At 46.5% G+C, this 19,897-nt stretch overlaps 1 protein-coding gene across 1 annotated transcript in view; it reads right to left on the bottom strand.

Moving 5' to 3' along the window:
* NPAS2 (neuronal PAS domain protein 2) overlaps positions 1 to 18,384 on the bottom strand; it is a 166,623-nt gene extending 148,239 nt beyond the window's left edge. Inside the window, 1 exon segment of the mRNA XM_049785143.1 lies at positions 18,330 to 18,384. The gene's annotated coding sequence lies outside the window, so the exon portion shown is untranslated.
* Between the last annotated feature and the right edge of the window lie 1,513 nt (positions 18,385 to 19,897).

Raw genomic sequence — 19,897 nt, 5'->3', positions numbered from 1 at the left:
GCTTGGAAACTCCAGAACTACTGGAGTTCGTCCACTCCCAAACATCTTTGTCATGTCCATTCTGAAGCCGAGATAAAATGGCACATGAGAGAATCCTTTATTATCAACTGAGTACTTAAATGATCTGGAGTTGTCCACTGATAAATATGGTGTGGTTTAGGGAAAATATGGATATTCCTGAAAAAAAAAACCTAGAAATTAAGCTTCCAGATGTCTCAACATTTCCACTCCTAGGAATATACCTAGGAACCAAAACACAACGTGGAAAAGCCTTCTACATTCTCTATGTTTGTTGCAGCACTGTTTACAATAACCAGAATCTGGAAATAACCCAAGTGCCCAAGAATAAGATGAATGAATAAAGAAACTGTACATCTACATCTACAGTGGAATACTATACAGCTGTTAGAAAAAAATAAGTCATGAAATTTGCTTATAAATGGATGGATATGGAGAGTATTATGCTGAGTAAAATGAATCAGAGGGAGAGGAATAGGCATATAATGATCTCACTCATTTGTGGGACCTGAGAAAAAAGAGTATGGTAATAATCTTAAGGACAATAAATATGGGGGTCAGGAAGATTAATCCATGTTTCAAAGCTTCCCACAAATAGGAGGAGAGTGCAGTTAGGGCAGAGAATGACCATAATGACAATGATAGTTAGAAAGGATCATTCTGGACAAGAACTGGGTGCTGGAAGGAGATAAGGTGATAGGAATGATACCCCTTCAGTAACAATATTACAAACCAGTCTCTAAAAGGGGGGAATGTGTGTGTGTGTGTGTGTGAGAGAGAGAGAGAGAGAGAGAGAGAGAGAGAGAGAGAGGAGAGGAGAGAGAGAGAGGAGAGAGCAGAGAGAGGAGAGAGAGAGAGAGAGAGAGAGAGAGAGAGAGAGAGAGAGACAGAGAGAGAGAGAGAGAGAGAGAGAGAAACTGCCTCATAGCCAGGAAGCAGGGGGTGGGTGGGAGGGAAACCGAGGACCTTGATGCATTAATGGGGGGAAATGTGCACTGGTTATGGGTGTTGGACATTGTAAAAACTCAATCATGAACGACCTTTGTATAAGTGGAAAAAAATAAAACCAACTGTATTATGATAACCTTGTATCCATATGTTTAAATAAAGTAATTAATTAAAAATATGGTGCGAAAAATCTCCATGGGGCCATCCATCCCAGTAACTGGGTGTGCAGAAAAGCTGTCTGCAAACAGGAACTGCAGGTGTAAAGGAAGCAGCCACAAGCTCAGAGCATACAATAGATGTGACATCTCGAAGCTTCCTGATCGGTGGAGTGCAAGACTGTCCTTTGTGTGGGGAGGGTTAGGGAAGGGGATGCAAACTGAACACTGCTCCCAGCTGGGAAACTAGGCAGCCCCAACAGTTCCTGATACCAACACATGTGAACCCTTAATTCTTGGCTGGCACTTTATTAGCACCTAGACATTCAATACATAATCAGTGGCCACTGAATGCACAAACAGTGCCCTGCAGCCTACATACATACATACAGAACCAGCCCAGGAAACCAAGTCACTACCGAAGTCCAGAAAGCCAGCCCATCTCTAGTAATGATCCCAAAGGCCAGACAATAGATGGGCAGGTTGGCTATCACAGTCCACTATGAAGGGCTGGTATTGCATCAGTGATTAGTGGCTCCCTGAATCCTAACCTCCTGTCTCCACCATTAGAGCTGCCGGAAAAAGCCAAATGAAAGAAATAACATGAAATGAAAAAGAAAGAAAAGAAATGAAAGAAAGCACTCACTTCCCATGGGCTGCTGGTGGCTAGTCATTAGCTGGTGTTAGCTCATTAGCTTTCTGTGACAGATGGTTCTCACCAAAGCTTGCCTGAAGCCTCCGTGTCCACAAGAATCTCTCCAAAGGTGAGTGACAGTTGTTGCTTCTGCCTATAGCTCTGAGTTAATAGTTTTGCTCATTCTTATCTCATTTTGTACTTCTGCACTCTGGATTTTCACCTTCGCCTGTTTCTCTAATTCCATTTGACCACAGTGGCATAAAAATAAGTTTCATGAAAATGTTGGTGCTGGAGAGATAGGTCCATCCACTTTTTATGATCCCTGAGCCCCACCAGGTAATGAACCTTGAGTGTGGAGCAAGGAATAAGCCCTGAGCGTTGTAGGGTGTGCCCACCCCCCAAACAAAAAGGTGACCACTCTGTGGGGGAAAGTTGTGGGTGTACAGGATCCGTGCAGACACACCTAAATACCTCCTCCTTCCTTTACTTGCCTGGACAGCATCCCTGGGAAAATCACTGTTTTATAGTCAGAAGAAGTCCAAGATCCTCTGTTCTCACCTAAATACTATATGAAGCTAAATTACCCCTATGAAGAATGGTTTCCCAAGTGGTGCAGTTGGCACTGTGTCCCTGCATCTAGTGGAGAGCCAGCAGGGGGCCATGTGGACACCAGTCCCTAACCACAGCTCCCCACACTACTACAACCCCCACTAGCAAAGAAAGCTCAACTTCTCAGCAGAGCTTCTAGATTCACCTTCCTTTGAAGTCTCTGGAAATTGCATTGCTTCAAGTACTAGAAAAGGTGAGTTATGAAAATACAAGCATGAAAGAAGGTGAGTTATCAAAATATAGGCTCCTTGAAGAACTTCACTGTCAAGCTGTGCATGACAGATCATACATATTTTATGAATGGAAGGGGCTGCCAATCTGTGAATCTAGGTGCCAGTTTGGGGGGCTTTTGGGGCCACACTTGGCAGCACTGAGGGGTTATCACTGTTTCTGAGATCAGAACTTATTCCTGGCAGGCTCAGGGGACCATATGGAATGACAAGGATTTGAACTCTGGTTGGCCTCGTGCAAGGCAAATGCCTTCCCTATTGTGCTATCGCTCTGGCTCCTCCATGTCATTGAAAAATAAAACAAACCAGCATGTGGCCATTCATCTTTTATTTTCAGAAATAAAGCATTTTTCATTTAAGATATGTCCATTATTCTGTTGACATAATGCTACTGCTGATTTAAGAGGAAGATAAACATAATCCTCATGTGCTCTGGAAAACCAGAAAAATTCCTGTGACTCATTCTGCAGTGTTGACTTTATTGCTGTGGTCAGGAGTTGCTGATCAGAATCCTCAAAGGCTCTCAAATATTAGGGCAAATGTGGGCCCTGGAAGCACAGAGAACTCCTAGCCCAGATTCACACATAGGGGTATCTTAGCACTGTGCTGGCCCTGTGGAAATAAGTCAAGGCTGGGTGAATGCTGGGTTGTAGAACTGCTCGATCTTACTCAAGGACTCTGTGACATAAATCAAACATGAATGGGGTCACTACTGAAGAGTAAAGATACTACCCACGCTCTGTACTTGGGGACAGTGAAAGGCTTCTGAACTGATTATTTGAATTGATCTGTATTTACCAGGCATGTCGGGTCAGGTGTTTTCACCAATGCCAGTGTCACTTCTCATCTGCTCTTGATGGACACACAGTCGGTCACCTGAGCTTCAAAATATGCTTCCCCATCTCACCCAATTCTTTGGGGCTAGAAGGCCTCAACTCTGGCAGGGTGGTTAGGAGGCCAGCTACTTATCCAAGCTGACTTCCCTCACTGAGGGGAAGTTCTGAGAAGGAGCTCCCGGTTTAAGACTCATCCACTTTCCTTCGCAAAGGGACCCTTGAGAGGTTTACAACTGTTATCTATGTCCTTAGAGGAAATGGAATAAGGAAATTTATTCCCAAAAGTTAATGTTGATACTAAACCTGGGAAGCACTTGAATTTAAGTAGTCATTCTCTCTTGCTTGATAAATGTGTCCAAAATTATAAAAATAGCAACACTACAACAACAACAACAACAACATAACTTAGGGCTATTTCAACAGTTATCAAGTTCAGTATATGTAGTAAAATATCTCAAACCTAGAGACCAGAGAGATACTAAAGTTGATAAAGAACTTGTGTGACACTCAAATGACTCAGGTTGAATCTTGAGCACCCACATAAGGTCCCCCAAACCCCCAGGAGAAATCCCTGAGCACAGAGCAAAAAGTAAGCCCTGAGCATCATCTGGCTTGGCCCAACTATCAACGGGAAATCTCAAACCTATTCAAAATATTGTAAACTTTTTTTGTTTCAGGTATATGCCCTGTAGTGCTTAGGCCTTACTCCTGACTCTGTGCTCAGCATCTTTCCTGGTGGAGCTCAGAGGTCAAGCCCAGAAGGGCAGTGAGCAAGACAAGTATCCCACCCACTGTAACATCTTTCCAGCCCCAACACTGCTAACTTTTACCTGAATTCTAAGACACTTACTTTCCCACTGGTTACCTATTTATCTAGTCAGCACACTCTTCCTGTGCCCAAATCCAACTGCTGTTTGATTGAAGCCTGATTGAATGCATATGCACAGGAGTAGGGAGGCTTTATAGCCAAGATTAAAGCTCCAGCAAAACATAAACTTTGGCCTTTGATCAGAAAATGTACTAAATTCCCAGATGAGACTGATCAAAAACGGGAACACTCAAAGATACCAACAGTTTTCAGCCCTTTCAGGAACAGCTTGAGATGGAATCACTTTGACTTAAGAATCTGGCTGCAATTAGTGAAAACTATTAATGGAAAAGAACCCTGGCCAGCCAGCCTAGACACTCCCAGAGCCATTCACACTTGCTAGGAACTGGGTCCTTCTCACTCCTTCCTCCTTCAATGTGAATGACAGGGACTAATTTCTCTGGGCCTGTCGGGTAATTCCTCTCTATTGAGCAATCTGACTTGCCTGATTATGCATATCATAGAGTGAACAGAGGGCAAGGGGTTCTCTCCTGACACTCTCATGCCAACGGGCAGCCAGAGTAGACCTGGGCTCAAGTCCGACAGATTCACAGGGAAGGAGGAGAGTAGTAGGCTCCTACTTACTCAGAAGTAGGAATGGAAAGGAGAGATCACCGTCCTGTGCTGTATAAGGGAAACGAGAAATAGTTGCTTCCTCCAGTCTAGAAAGGAGAGAGATCTCTACTCCTTGGATTGAGGATAAAAAGGACCCAGGGTTGTACCCTGATCTTTTGGAATAGAAATAAAATAACTCTAGGCAGAGACCAGGGGGCCTCACATATCCGGAATTTTATGACCTAGAGGGGTCTTCAAGGCTTGCTTCCTTTGGAGTCTTCCTGGCACCTGGGAGCATAAGTGTGTGTGTGTGTGTGTGTGTGTGTGTGTGTGTGTGTGTGTGTGTGTGTGTGTGTGTGGTGTCTTTTCTTTCATCTATGTTTGTCTCTCTCCCTTTTTTTCTTTCATGGAATTTCATAGTGTCACTTTGGCTACGAAATGCTCTATCTTTCAGATGTCACTGAAACAAGTCACAGTTCTTGTCATTCTCTTACACAGCCCTAGAGTCATGTTCTTGCCATGCAGATAAGGATTATGCTTCTTTTGCTCGAATTCCTTCTTCAAAATTTTCATAGATAAATGATCCTGAATACACATGTTCACTATAGAAAACTCAAAGGTGCCAATGCTATTTGCTTACTATTATGCCAGGCACAATCCTAGGCTTTGCTTTCATTATCGTTGTTAATCCTCAAAAGAGCAGAATGAATGAGGCACTGCTCTGGTTCCTTTTTTAGGGGAGGTGGGGCACACTTATTGGTGCTCAGGGTTACTCCTGGCTCTGCACTCAGGAATCACTTCTGGCAGACTTGGAGGACCATATGGGATGTTGGGGATCAAACCCAGGTAGGTGGGCCGCATGCAAGGCAAAAGCCCTGCCTGCTGAACAGTCACTCCAGCCCTTGCCCTGCCTCTCTTTACAAAGGAACTATGCATCTTTATGAAGGTGGACTGTTGGTATGGAGGGGAGCTGGTTTACAAGGGCTTACTTTCTATCTCCTCTTCTAAGAAGGTTCTCTATCTTTGTTCCAATAGGATCTCACGTTGCCTTTCCACTGAGCACACACAGCTTTCTTTGATGGCTCTGGTATGCAGAATTCATGATCACAGGAAAATGACCTGAAGTTCTGAGACATAAAATCATGAATTCCAGATTCTAAACCTAAAGCTGGAGGAACAACATTCTTTACAGTTGTAAAGAATTAAGGCAGGAAGAAAAACTATAAAAGGAAGGTATCTGGAGAGCGAAACAGCTGCCAGGAGGTAGCAATAGAGGATTCTAAGGAATCGAGACCTATGAAACAAGTGGATTCAGTTGTAGAAAACAAATGCACTTAGTACAATGCCACATCTCAAGGACACAGGACTGATTTATGTGGGTTTTCAAAAGTGGGTCCACTTTTTCCTGTGTTGTCATTCAGTGCAGTAAACACAGTTGGAGTGTGTCTAATAGCAATTTAGTGGTCCTCAAACTTTTTAAAAAGGGGCCAGTGCACTGTCTCTCAGATTGTTAGAGGCCAGACTATAGAAAAACAAAAATTATGAACAAATTCCTATGCACACTGAATATAGCTTATTTTGAAGAAACAAAATGGGAACAAATACAATATGTGGCCCGCAGCCCATATTTTGAGGATCACTACCAGATTCAGCTCCAGAAGGATCTCCAGCTTAAGGACACTACATGATTTCTTACTGCTGCAAATCATTTCCCAAACTCAACAAGACCACGGTGTGTGATGAAAATGTGCCCTGGATTTCACCCCCAGAAGAATATCTCAAACGACTCAGTGGGGAAGCCTATATTTCCTTTATATGTCTAATGCCTCTATAATAATATATCTTAGTCTGTTTATTCCTAAATGTAAGGTAGCCTCTTACATCACTTTTTTCTTTAATTAGATTTTTTTTTTTTGGTTTTTGGGCCACACCCAGCGGTGTTCAGGGGGTACTCCTGGCTATCTGCTCAGAAACAGCTCCTGGCAGGCACAGGGGACCATATGGGATGCCAGAATTCAAACCAACCACCTGAGGTCCTGGATCGGCTGCTTGCAAAACAAACACCACTGTACTATCTCTCTGGCCCCTTTAATTACATTTTTTTTAAAAGTTATTTTTAGGGGCCGGGCGGTGGCGCTAGAGGTAAGGTGCCTTGCCTTGCCTGCGCTAGCCTTGGACGGACCGCAGTTCGATCCCCTGGTGTCCCATATGGTCCCCCAAGCCAGGAGCGACTTCTGAGCGTGTAGCCAGGAGTAACCCCTGAGCATCACTGGGTGTGGCCCCCCCAAAAAAGTTATTTTTATTTATTTCGTCTATTTTCATATATATACCCCCCCCCCCCCCCATTAACTTCACCTGTTTTGGTTCTGCTTGGTATGAAAACCTACAAGAAAAAGTCTTGCCTGGAATAAAAGCTCAGGTCAAAACCAGGGCACAGAGATTATGTAGCCTGTTATTCTTACCCCCAAATGCACCAGCAATATAATATGGCACCTTTCCTTTCTGCAAAGACATATAAAAAGAGGGGTTTTTTTATATATATAGAAACAAGCTCTTATCTACGAGGGATAAGAACTCATACATTTTATAATACAGAGGTGCCTCCCACCCTGAATATGTGTCATGTGGACCCAACTTAGACTCCATGACAGTGACCATCCAATCCCAAACCCTAGACCCCAGACATAGAACAGACACAGTTCTTTGCAATAGCACCAGGAACCAAACTCCTCCCTGGGAAATTCCTAATACTGCTCTGGCACCAACACGCTCCAGTTTTGGTATGATATCCTGACAACGAGGAAATGGCAACAGCTTGATCTAAGAGCAGGTTGTCTTATCTCATCACCTAATGGTAAGATAAAATCAGGAAACACGTCAATCCTTTGATCTGTGCAAAAACCAAGATTGTTAACTGCAGAAGACTGACTTTGACAACCATGACTGAGGAGAACTTATCCTGGGACCAATAAGAAAGACCCTAGTCTAGGCTTAGGCCTAGGATTTGTACAATAACCAAGATCTTTAATTCTAGAGGTCTGACTTTGACAACTGTGACTGAGCAGAACTTCTGGAACCATAATGTAGTGAATCCCATCTCATTACAGGGGCCTCCTAGAAGTGAGGGAAGAGAGATTGACAGGAGCTGGTAACTTCCAACTGTAAGATCCAGGCACTTCCTTCAAGAACATAAGCAGGCAAGACCCAAAGGACCCACAAAAATTCCTGAGGAGACTCTGGAGCTGAGCAAGGGTGAGTGGGCAAAGAAGCCAGGAATGGTGTGCGTGAATGGAGACGAAGACGGGAGGTCAGAGAGGTGAACAAAATGAGGCTTATTCACAGCTTTTTATGTGAAACATGAAAAATACGGGGTAGAAATGAAGAGAATTGGCTTGAACAGACTTTGCACTGAATAACCAATTCATAAATTCTGCTGAAGAGCAAAAAGTGCCATGTAAGCCTCTGATAGCTGTTTTAACTGTTTATAATACTATTCAAGGATTGTCTAGAGGAGAAGATGGACTTCTTCAAGTCAAAAAGTCTTAGCGGCATGAAAAATTCTAAACATGCAGCAGCTTTTGATAACAATAAAACGGAAAAAAACACTATGTGAGTTAGCATTTAGTCACCAAATCTAATCCATATTAGATCACAGTAGGAAGTTGAAGTGAAGGCTTCTGATGATGTCTGATGGTCTCTGCTGATGGCATGAGTGCTTTTCTGGGTACTTTTCTATAGTGGTCCCACCTATCCAAAAGGCTGACCCTCTTTGGCCTGCAAAGACCCATCTCTGAATCTGAGCATGAGGGGTTTAGGGCTTCAATGTATTTGGGGAGAACAACACAATCTATTGTGGGTCCTTTCTTCCATCCTAAAGTTGACTTACTAATGACAGCCATGTGATCTGTGTCCTAACAAAGGGCTTTACTGTGGTCCCCTTGAAAACCAGGTGGACCTTGTTCTTTAGGAAAGTTCGACATAAGACTAAAAGCACAAGCATTCTTCCAGTGAAGTGTGTGTGGGGGGGAGTGAGTACCAATTATGCAGTTTAACTCTCCTCAGATAAACACGAAAGCTCAGAAGAAACAGCACATGTTCACCATGGCCAAAGCCTTTAAAATCTTGGGTGCTATGGGAACAGGCAGAATCTATTTGATTTGGATTGAATTTTCAGACACAAAAGGTTATCAATCCACTTTGTTCTCAGGAGTGGCAAAAGCTCTCAGAAGCCAACTGTGTAAGCCCAGGTAACTGCCAAGCAATCTGAGTGTTTGGCTCCTGTATTGTAAGAATTTTACTTTCCCCCATGACATTAGCTTTCTAAAAAACACTGGCATACACTGTGTTCTTAATTGCTTTGAAGCACTTTATCTGAGAAAACCAAGGACCTGAGCCCAATAAAAATCACCTTGAAGCTGGCATTTACCCAACTAGGTATATGTGTTCGGTGAATTGTTCCACACAGCCAGTAATCAGGACAATTCTATCACTTTCCATGTTTCAGAAACACTTTAACAAATATTCTCATCTCTGGATTTTCAGGCGTCAGTATTAATACCACCCACTTACTGGCTGAAGGCACTAATCTGGGGTCTCCTGTGATATGCCAAGGTCATCTGGCCACAGTGACCAAGTCACATTCTCAGGCTTTCTGATCCTAGTAAACCACTTTAAATGCCACTCACGTGCTATGATTTGAAATCAGGTCATAAGTCACTCTGCCACACCCAAGGAAAGGCCCATAGCTTCTACATTTATCACAGGAACAGGTTGCAAAATACAGGATCTTGCCAAGAGACAAGAGCCGGCTATCAATGCTCACAAATGTAGCCTAGGGTAAGTACATCCCATGGGGTTGGGTTCATCCTAAGGAGCATGGCCTGAGAGAGAAGCTGTTGCCTACAGGAATCCTCACAGAGACATACAGCAGGACAGAAACAAAAGAAGATCAGGTTTCAGAGGCAAGCAAGGACAACATACACCTTCCCAGAGATATGCACTGAGACACACAGCAGGGTGGAAACAAAGGAGATTTGGTTTCAGAGGCGTACAAAAACAACATGCACCTTCCTGGAATTGGACACAAAGGGGCCATTCTCCAAATGGAAGCACAGAGGCTTCAGTCTAGTCCCAGGACCTCCCAGGTCTTTCAAGCTAGCTTAGCAGTGTATTGGGTGCTTAGAGGACCCCCACTGCAGGATAAGCAACCCCACCCCCCTGAACAATAGGAAGAACAACAGGTCTGCTACGTGCTCCACAGGGCCAACCAGCACAAGTGCAGAAATGTGCTGTAACAGGAGCAGCAGGGCCTGGCCAATGAGGAGCAAGTAGCTTCCAGAAGAGATTGTCAGCCAGGAGAGTCTCAGGGTGAAAGCCTGAGACTATTTACAAGGGAAGGATGAGGCAAAGAATGCACATGACCCCGGGTGCTCTGACCTCTGTGCACCTGCCTTGCCTGAGGGGAGGAGGGTTGATGTATCCTCAAACCAGGTGGAGTCCCACTGTGAACATGAAAATCTCTCTTGTCTCTGTCTCTCTATTTCTATCTCTCTGTCTCTCTTTGTCTGTCTGTCTCCCTTTCTCTCACAAGGATCGGAGAGAAGATTCTGGTGTCTGGAGCCTCAGGATCTTGGGAATCAAGTCAGAGGCCAATGGGTGAAGTTGGCAGAGGACATAAATAGGCATTAGAGATAGAAACCCTGAAACAGGAGAGGCCAGGAGCAAAGGCAATGCAGGGGCAGGTCTGTCTTCATCACTAAGTCTACATTGAGTGGCCCATGGCATGGCCCCCTGGACACAAAGTCTAGAAATGATGCTTTTCCAGCTCTAAGGCAAGCAAAGATGGGAGAGGCCAAGAACTATGTGCTGTTATTCCATGGCAAACCTGTGTGCAGCAAGCATGGATTTCATAGGAGGAGTTCAGCCAAGATGCGTCCCACCAGGACTGTAGTATGGGCAAGAACAGTGCTGTAGGAACTCAGCCTTAAGGCTTTCTGCTATCAGCATATTCCTGTCCCTTTAAGGGTGAAGACATCAGTTATAAGACACCCCTGTAACTACTACTGGAGGGTAGTTGGGACTGGTATATATAAGGTCAGAAGCAGAAGTCTGGGGGACCCCTGCCAGATTGCCTGAGAAATTGCTTGCCTGGATCCTACCTCCTGCTGCTTTTTGCTGATTCAGCTACTGTTTTTCTTTCTCTGCCCCTCTCTGGCTGATATCTTGCTCTTGCTTTTGCTCTTGCTCTAACCTTGGCCAGTATGATGCTACAGTGGTAAGGAGATTGCTCTGCAGGTGCCCAACCAGGGTTTGGTCTCTGGCACTCCATTGGGCCCACCAAGCTTGCCAGAAATTATTTCTAGACACAGATTCAGGTGTAAGGCCAGATGTGGTTCAAAACCAAAGCAAAGCAAACAAACAAAAAATAAAACAAACCCATCCTTATGCCCCCAAACTTATTAAAATGGAGACATTAGGTACAAAGAGATCCTAAGGCTGCTGGTCCAAGTTCCAAATTTCATCCCCATCATACCAGCTGGTTCCTCTGTCCCCATGAGGAATGATCACTGGACATAGAGTATAAGTCCTAAGCACTTTTGGGTGTGGTCCAAAGATTCTCCTTGAAAAAAATTTGGGATATTTATTTCTTTGTGATCCTGAAAAGAGCCCATCTGTGACTTGCTGTGCTATTGCTGAAAGTCTGAAAACAAATTCTATTGTTTGGGTTTTCAGTGCACTCAGGAAATCTTAGAAAAGCTGTATCCACCTCAGACTGGATTGAGAGTTCTGGAGGATTGAGAAGAGCCTCTGAATTCCCTAGGAAATAGATGGTTGGAGGGTTTGGGTCTACTACATTTAAGGTAATTTAGGATCATGGCAGACTCATCCCATCTACTTAACTTCCATAGAAAGACTCCACTTCAAATATTCTCTTTTGTACCCTCACAAATATAGTCACCTCACCAGAAATATAGTCACTGCCTGATATTTACATGGACTGTCTCATGACATTGTGTAGGACTTACATCAAAGAGCCAAAATCAGGTTAAGGCAGAATAGAAAACTCAAATTGGGACTGGAGCCATACAGAGTACAACAGGTAGGGCACTTGCCTTGCATCTGACAGACATGGGTTCAATCCTCACCACACATGATCCCCTGAGCCTTGCCAAGGATGATTCCTGAGTGTAGAGCAGGTGTAAAGTAAAGCCTTGAGCACCATCAGTTATCTTCCCCAAACAAACAAACAAAAAACAAAAAAGAAAATTTCAATTGGTACTATCTCATACTTTATTTATGAAAATACATAAACATTTAAAATTCATAAAAATTTTATCTTGATAAATTAAAAAAATTTGTTTGTTTTTCATAGGCCACACCCAGATGGACTTACTCCTGGATCTGCACTCAGGAATTGCTTCTGGTTGTGCTCTGGGGGAAGGAGGACCTTATAGGATGCTGGGGATTGAACTGGGTTGGCCTAGTGTAAAGCAAGCACCCTACCTGCTATGCTCTCTCTTCAGTCCAATATTTTTTTCATTTTGATCTTGATTGTGTTGATAGAATCAAACAAAAGAGGGCATGAACAAAGCTATTTTAGACATCAAGTTGAAAGCATTGATTAATGTTTCAGACAGAGATGCCTTTCCACTAGGAATTTCCTAAAATTCTTTGTTGAAGAAAATCAAAAAAAGAAGATTTATAGATAAGGATGTTTCATACCTACAATGATTGCAATAGTATAAAAGTAGAAACAATGCACAATGAATGTCAACAACAGGCAGATTAAAATGAAGTGTCTACATACTTCTGATACCATATTCTGAAAGACTAGTTTTTATTTATTTTGTTTGTTTGTTTGTTTGTTTTTGGGTCATACCTGGCAGTGCTCAGAGATTACTTCTAGCTCTATGCTCAGAAAACACTTCTGGCAGACTTGGGGGACCATATGGGATGCTGGGATTCGAACCACCGTCCTGCATACAAGGCAAACACCCTACCTCCATGCTATCTCTCCAGCCCCAAAAAGACTTGTCTTTAAAAAGAAAAACTAACTCCCTGAGTTTTATACCATAAAATCACTAAATCATATGCATAAAACCAACAATTTACTTAAAAAAACATGCACAAGTCAGTGTGTATGTAAACGAGCTTGGAATGCTTGTCAGAGGCAGAACAGAATCGAGTCAACCTGGTCAGCAGTGACTGCCTGGGAGAAGGGGATGAGGAGCTGAGAGCTGCACTTATAAAAAATACTATAGCTTTATAATAGCAAAATAATTATTAAATGTGCTCCAGTATCAATATTTTTATGGAGTTCAATATCATTCATGAAACTGTGTGGCACCATTTTTGGTCAACACGTGGCCAGGAGAATGAATCGCAGTGTCAGTTTGTCTTTCGATGGGCTGTGCCTTCAGGAAGACCCGGTGATTCTCAGTGACCTGGGGACATTATCAATCTCAGCCTCAGAAAAGCTGAAAAGCCTGTGAGAAGTATCCTGGGTCCCTTAGTCTCTGGCCCACTAACCTTGGCTCTGCATCCCGGGTGCTCAGAGAAGCTCAATACCTTCATTACACCTGCTCCTCATATACCATATCTGCCCTCACTCTAAGTCATTCTCTATTTCACCTTCTCAACATTTTCCTGCCATTGCCACACTCTTAGAATTTACTTTTTAAGCTTTAGTTTGGTGGGATAAGGATGGAGAACAGTGGCCCAAATATCTAGTCAATTACAAAGGATAATAAGCAGAACTCTTCGAAGTGGATCTTTATTAGAGATAGAGATAGATATAGAGAGACAGACAAACAGACAGACTGACCAGCTGGATATGTCAAGGCCCACCCAGATCACAATCCCTAAAATCAGGGCATCAAAGCACAGGTGAGACCCCTCCTCGGATGGTGTCAGGAGGAAGTATGGAGTATAAAGCATGGCTGGTTGAGCAGATCCGTTTCAGGTACCTCACCCTAAGCCAGGAAGCACTGACAGATGAGTTTCATCCACCTAAGAATAGGCTGATGGTCCTCAGAGGAGAGGATTCTGCTCTTTTCTTTGTGTTGGATTAATTTATTTCAATTCTATTCAGGATATTTCTCCTTTACTCATTGGATGGAAGAACCTTTGGATTGAAACACCTTTTGGATTGGTGTTAGGCCACCTGCTCTCCACCTCAAAGAGTGGTCCTTGGGTTTCTAATAAGCCCGTGGGTGTCAGGGAGAAACTACTTGTGGTTTCAACTGAGCTATCTGCTTGCTAGGAGCAGAAGGCTAGCTGTGGAAGTTCCTAAACTTGTTTTATCTCCTGAACTGTGTGTGGATTATTTTCTGAGACCCGCAGGCTTTATTGGGATTATTTCCCGTGTCAGTGTTTGCCTCCAGACCCACATCTCCCCTATCCCCTGAGATTGTATGAGGCTTCCGCTTCACCTTTGTCCCATATATATTTGGTTTTGGGCCACACCCGGTGGTGCTCAGGGGTGACTCCTGGCTCTGCACTCATAAATCACTCCTGGTAGACCCAGCGGGCCATATGGGATGATGGGGATCGAACTTGGTTGGTCCCTGGTTGGCCATGTACCAGGCAAATAACCTATATGGCCTACTGTTGTGCTATCGCTCCAGCCTCTTGTCCCATATTTTTAAGATTGTCTGACAGCCACAAACTCCAGGTCAAACAGGGATAGATCTGGAGGCATGTCAGGCAGTGGGTTCCTGGTCAGGGGCTGCATTGAACTCAGACCCTGCAGGGATGGAACAGGGAAGTGATGTCTTGCTTCCAATGATTTAAAAATGTGCTGTAAAGTGGCAAAAGATGGGAGGGTGCAAGGTAACACAGCAGGAGAACTGCTCTACAACCAAGTTGGTGGTAGAGGCTAAGAAGGAGACTTGAGGTGCTTGGGGACTGGAGGATGGAGAGTGCTGGAATTAATAATACATCATTATTAACATTACTGCAGATCACAGAACCTCAATAATAAGACACTTAACAAAAAATATTTAAGACTATAGACCCATTGGGATGGAGAAGTAGTAGGTTTAGAACCTGCTTTGTACACATGATCCAATGGTGTCGTCTCTTGTGATGAGTACAACTCTCTTTTGCCTTGTAGCTCTGAAGTCTGAGATCCCAGGGACCAGACCACATCTGGGTGTGTGGAAGCACCGCAACAAAGGGGTGTGGTCTCCAGCAACCACACCAGCTCCAAGGCCATGTGAGTACCAGATGAGCAGTGTGTGTATCGGCATGCACTCAAGGCATACCACACTGGGCAGGCACTAAGACAAGCATATGCAGTTGAAGGTACCACAACCATGAAGGGAAGGGTCAGGGGATTAAAAAAGGGCTTCCCTGAGACATATGCTCACATGTAATGTTTATTCGGTGCTCTAAGGGGTGATTAATCATTCTCAGATTTTAACCGAATTACTCACAGTTAAGTGCCTCCGTTAACATGCGGAAATGTCTAACCTTTGGCTAACTATTATCCACAATTCAATTAATCTATTCATTACCGGACAGCTAATATGAACAAGGCCTCTTAGGGAGATGCTTTGGGGACCATGAATCTGACAGTTCCTGACTTCCCATCATTACCACGAATAGAATGAATATTGTTTCTGTAATCAGACTACACATCAAGTATCATTTCAATGACTTCAATGTGAAACTCAATTAGACGCTTCTCTGATGCAGCCTATGAAATCCTTGGGATAAAAAAGCCAGAGCCCTGAGTCACTGGGCTATTTTCAACACCTCACAATCTGACGTCTTGTGAGAGACAAGTCATGGTGTTTGTGGATGGGGTCAACATGGGACAGTCAGTGTTCCAAGCATGAAGGGAAAACAAACTTCTTTTCATATAAATAATAAGACACACACTTGACTTAAAAATGAAAAAAAAAAAGGTGATCTAAGCACGCCCTTACTACATTTCCTCATCCAGTTCTTTTATATACCACAGATAAGTGAGTGTTAAACATTTTAAATTAACATAAAATAAAAATTAAGGAAAAAAACTTAGCCCTTTGGGCTTTTTTGTTTTGTTTTGATTTTGGTTTTTGGTTTTTGGGCCATAGGTGATGCTCAGGGGTTACCCCTGGCTATATGCTCAGAAATTACTCCTGGCTTGGGGGACCATATGGGACACCAGGAATCGAAACCAGATCCATCCTAGGTCAGCCATGTTCCAGGCAAAAGCCTTACTGCTGCGCTATCGCTCCAGCCCCTAGGCTCTTAAAGTTTCAAAGACTTTAAGAAAAATTAATGTATTAAAGATGTTTGTGGGGGGCTGGAGCTATAGTACAGTGGGTGGGGCATTCACCTTGCATGTGGCTGGCCTGGGTTTGATTCCTGACATCCCTGAACTTTCCTTCCAGGAGTGATTTCTGAGAACAGAGCCAAAAGTAACCACTGAGTGCCACTAGTGTGGCCCCCAACCGGAAAAAAAAAATTGCATGCATTATTCTTTTAATGTGAAGCCATTAATTTTGAACTTATAACCTAAGTGCTATCAATAAAAGTTGTCCAGAGTTAAGAAGCACTGTTCCAAGACATAGATAAATTCAACTTAAGAAACTCATGAGAGAATTTATCTGTCACATTATTATTTTTATCATTTTCATTTGCTTTGGGGTTGTTGATTATTTTTATTGTTAAACAGCCAAAAACAGAAAAGGGCTCAAACCCTAAATGAGCCAAATGAACTTAAAATCAGTGGCTATTTTCAACATCATGCCGAATTCTTTAGCTGCTGTCTTCAGTCATACCAGGCAATTTTTTTCATTGCACTAATTAGTAAAGCCTCAGTTGGTTGAATGCTTCGGAGGGTAACGTTTTATTAATAACATATTTCCTGTACAACGGTTCCCCTGTCTTGCCTCTATAGGAATCACTCAGGGGAGCAGTGAGACGAAAACCGACTCTGCATTTGTACACAGTGGGACAGATCGGCAAACTAAATGCGCACATGGATTTCCAAGGAGAAAGTGGTTAAAAACAGCACAGTTACCATTTTCTTAAGTTACATCTCTCCGCGAAATGGAAGACAATTACAGAATGCCTTTATGTCGCACACTTTATTTTTAACTAAATCTTTAAGCAGACTGCTGAGAAATGCCAATCTACAGGTCCTGGCTGAGTGATGGAAGGAAATACCGATTTTTCCCCTTCACTTTTGTAAAATAATGGTCCAAGTCAGACGCACCCTTTCAGTATCACATTCATCAGAAGGTTATTTTAAAATACATTCAGGGGTTATTCTGGGCAAACATTTTTTTTTTTTAATTTAAGGAAATCTTAGCAGCAGAAAGACAGAACTAATTATTATGAGCCTTTGGATTCTGAACCGGAATCTCTTATGGGTCAGTACAGCCACAGCTCTTGTAAAGCAGGCCAAACTGAGCCTGTCAATTCACTGGCCAGGGTCTACATGTGGGCAACAAGGCTAAAAAGCTTGTCCCACGTTTCTTTCAAGCCCATTATCTGGAAAGTCCAAATGGGAAAACCCTCGTCTATGAAAGAAGCCAATTTGAGCTCCAAATGACAAGAATGTTCCCCACCTGATAAAATCAATGTCATCACCACTCATGAAGAGTGGTGCAAAGAAACATCAGCCAGAGTCCTGAGCAAAACAGCTGATGCTAAAGTCAGGGAAGTTTCTCCTCTCGGACCCCTCCACACACCTGTTGATGGGGGGGGGGGGTTTAACTTTAGGCACAGACCCAGGCCCCACGACCCATGTGAGATTCTTTGGAACTGCGTTTGGATTTCATGTGGGTCCAATGGAACGAACCCAGGAACCACGGAGCTGGAAACAAAACTTTCTGACCTGGAGCAGGCGGGGCCGTAGGGCTGGATCTGAACTGGAACCCCCCCCCACCCCACCTTAACCCACCCCACCCCATCCGGAGCCACCAGGGCACCCAAACCGGAGCCAAGCGTGGTCACACCTGCCCAGAAAACAGCACGCCTTCGAATCCTCCAAATTGGGGAGCTGCGCCCTAGGCGCGCTGTAGGCGGACCGAGCCCCACCCGGCGGGAAGGGAAACCAAGTCCAAAACCGGGGTCCGAGTCGGCGCTGCCTCCAGGTGGGCTCTCCACGGCCCGGGAGCGCGCGCCCAGGGCGCAGATGGGGCGCTCCTAAGGAAAGCCGCCCGGTCGCGGCCTCCATCTCCTGCCCCTGAGCGGGACTCCCCCCACGCAGATCCCGGGGTCCGGGGCATCTTGTCCTCCGGCCCCAGTGGCCAGACGCCGACGCAGCCCCGCAGGACGCGGTGCGCCCCCAAGGCGCGGCGGGACCCGGGAGGAGGAGAGGCCGACTCCGCGGCTCCCCGGACCCCCGCGCCACGCAGCCCGCGCCCCCCGAGAATCCCCCGGGGCCTCGCGCCTCCGAGCAGGTGGCGGAGCCCCAGAGCCAACGCGCACGTCCCGTCCCGCATCCCGGGCCCTCCGCGCCCAGTCCGGGCTTACCTCGCAGCGGGCCGGGCCGGAGAGACGCGCCTCCCGCCGCCGCCGGGAGCCGCCGGGAGCCGCCGGGAGCCGCGCGCGGGGGGCCGCGGGAAGCCGGGACTGCGGGCGGGCGGGCGGGCGCGGCGCGCTCTCCCCGGCGGCGGCGGCGGCGGCGGGAGGCGCGGTCGGGCTGGTGCGGCCGCCGCCGCGCGCGCGGGGCTCCGGGGTTCGCGGCTGCTGCGAGCGGCCGTGCGGGTGCGAGTGCGGGTGCGGTGCGGCGGAGTCCCGGGCGCGCAGAACCGGGGGACCGCGCCGCCGCCTCTGCCTCTGCCTCCACCCCGTCCCTCCTCCCTGCGCCCTCTCCCTCCGCCCTCCTCCTCCTCCTCCTCCTCTTCCTTCTCCTTCTTCTCCTCCTCCTCCTTCTCCTCCTCTTCGGCTGCGGCCCGCGCTGCGCTCTGCTGGCCGCCCGCATCTCCCCGCGTCCCCGACCCACACGACCTGCGCGCCCCAGGGACCCTTGGCTGCCCCGAGCCCCGAGACCCTTGCGCGCCGGCCCGGGCCGTCCAGGGTGGCGCACAACTGCCCGCCGAGGTCCGGGAAAAGTTGTCACTTCGCAGCGCAAGGACGCTTGTCCCCTTGCCTCCTGCCCAACGCCTAAAGACCCTCGCCAAGCCCGCCCAAGACTGTCGTGGCCCCTGCCAGAGCTAGGCATGGCCGTGCGCCGTCCCCCAGCGGATCTTGGATATGGGAAGGTCGGGGAGAGGGTCGGGGGGCACCTCAACAGAGCTAGCGGGAACGCAGAGACCGCGGGGAGGTCTCATGGCCAGAGTCCCATGCCGGGAGGCGAACCTCTCCCGTCGGGGAGAGCAGGTCAGGATGAAGAGGGATTCTCGGGGCGGCCCTCCTTGCAGAGGCCGGCGGGGCTGGGGGAGGGGGGCTGCACGCAGGGGCTCGGTGGTACCTCGCCCTCCCCTCCAACCCACCCCACCAGCCCTCCTCTCCTGCAGCAGCGCAGGAAATGTTCCACTGACCTACATATTTTCCCAAACATACGTGACCTTCCCCCCATCCCCTGTGGGAGGAGACAGGCGGAAATCCAAGAGCAAGAGATGCTGGAGTGCGCACCAGGGAATGGGAAGCCCCTCGCCCCGCGCCCGCAAAGCCCCGCAGATGCGCGGCCGCGGCAGGTTCTCCCCAGGACTGTGAACAGGTCAGGGAAGACCCAGAGCCCGCAAAGCCCTGCCTAGTTCCGCCAAGGTGGGGTACCAGGCAGAAAGGCCACGGAGGCACAAGCCGCCTTGCAGTGGGGGGTGGGGGTGGGGAAGGGGAGTCTCCCTTCCCAAACACCCCGGGTGCGGCACCCTTTCCCGGGTCCCCTGGGCCCTCGAGCCTTCCCTTCCTCCCGGATCCCTGGAAAGGGGGTACCCTTGAGTAGTTCTTTCCTATCGCACCTGACGCTCTGAGGGTCTCTCGGTGGGCATCTGTTGGGAAATGGGAGGGTGGTGGGAGATCCCCCCCCCCCCCCCGGTGCCGGGGCTCCCTTTATCCTTCTCGCCCCTCTCCAGAGCAGACCCGACCTAATTGGGCCT

This window comes from Suncus etruscus, chromosome 12 (genome assembly GCF_024139225.1).
Source record: "Suncus etruscus isolate mSunEtr1 chromosome 12, mSunEtr1.pri.cur, whole genome shotgun sequence".
NCBI lineage: Eukaryota > Metazoa > Chordata > Mammalia > Eulipotyphla > Soricidae > Suncus > Suncus etruscus.
This window is presented reverse-complemented; position numbering and strand designations above follow the sequence as displayed.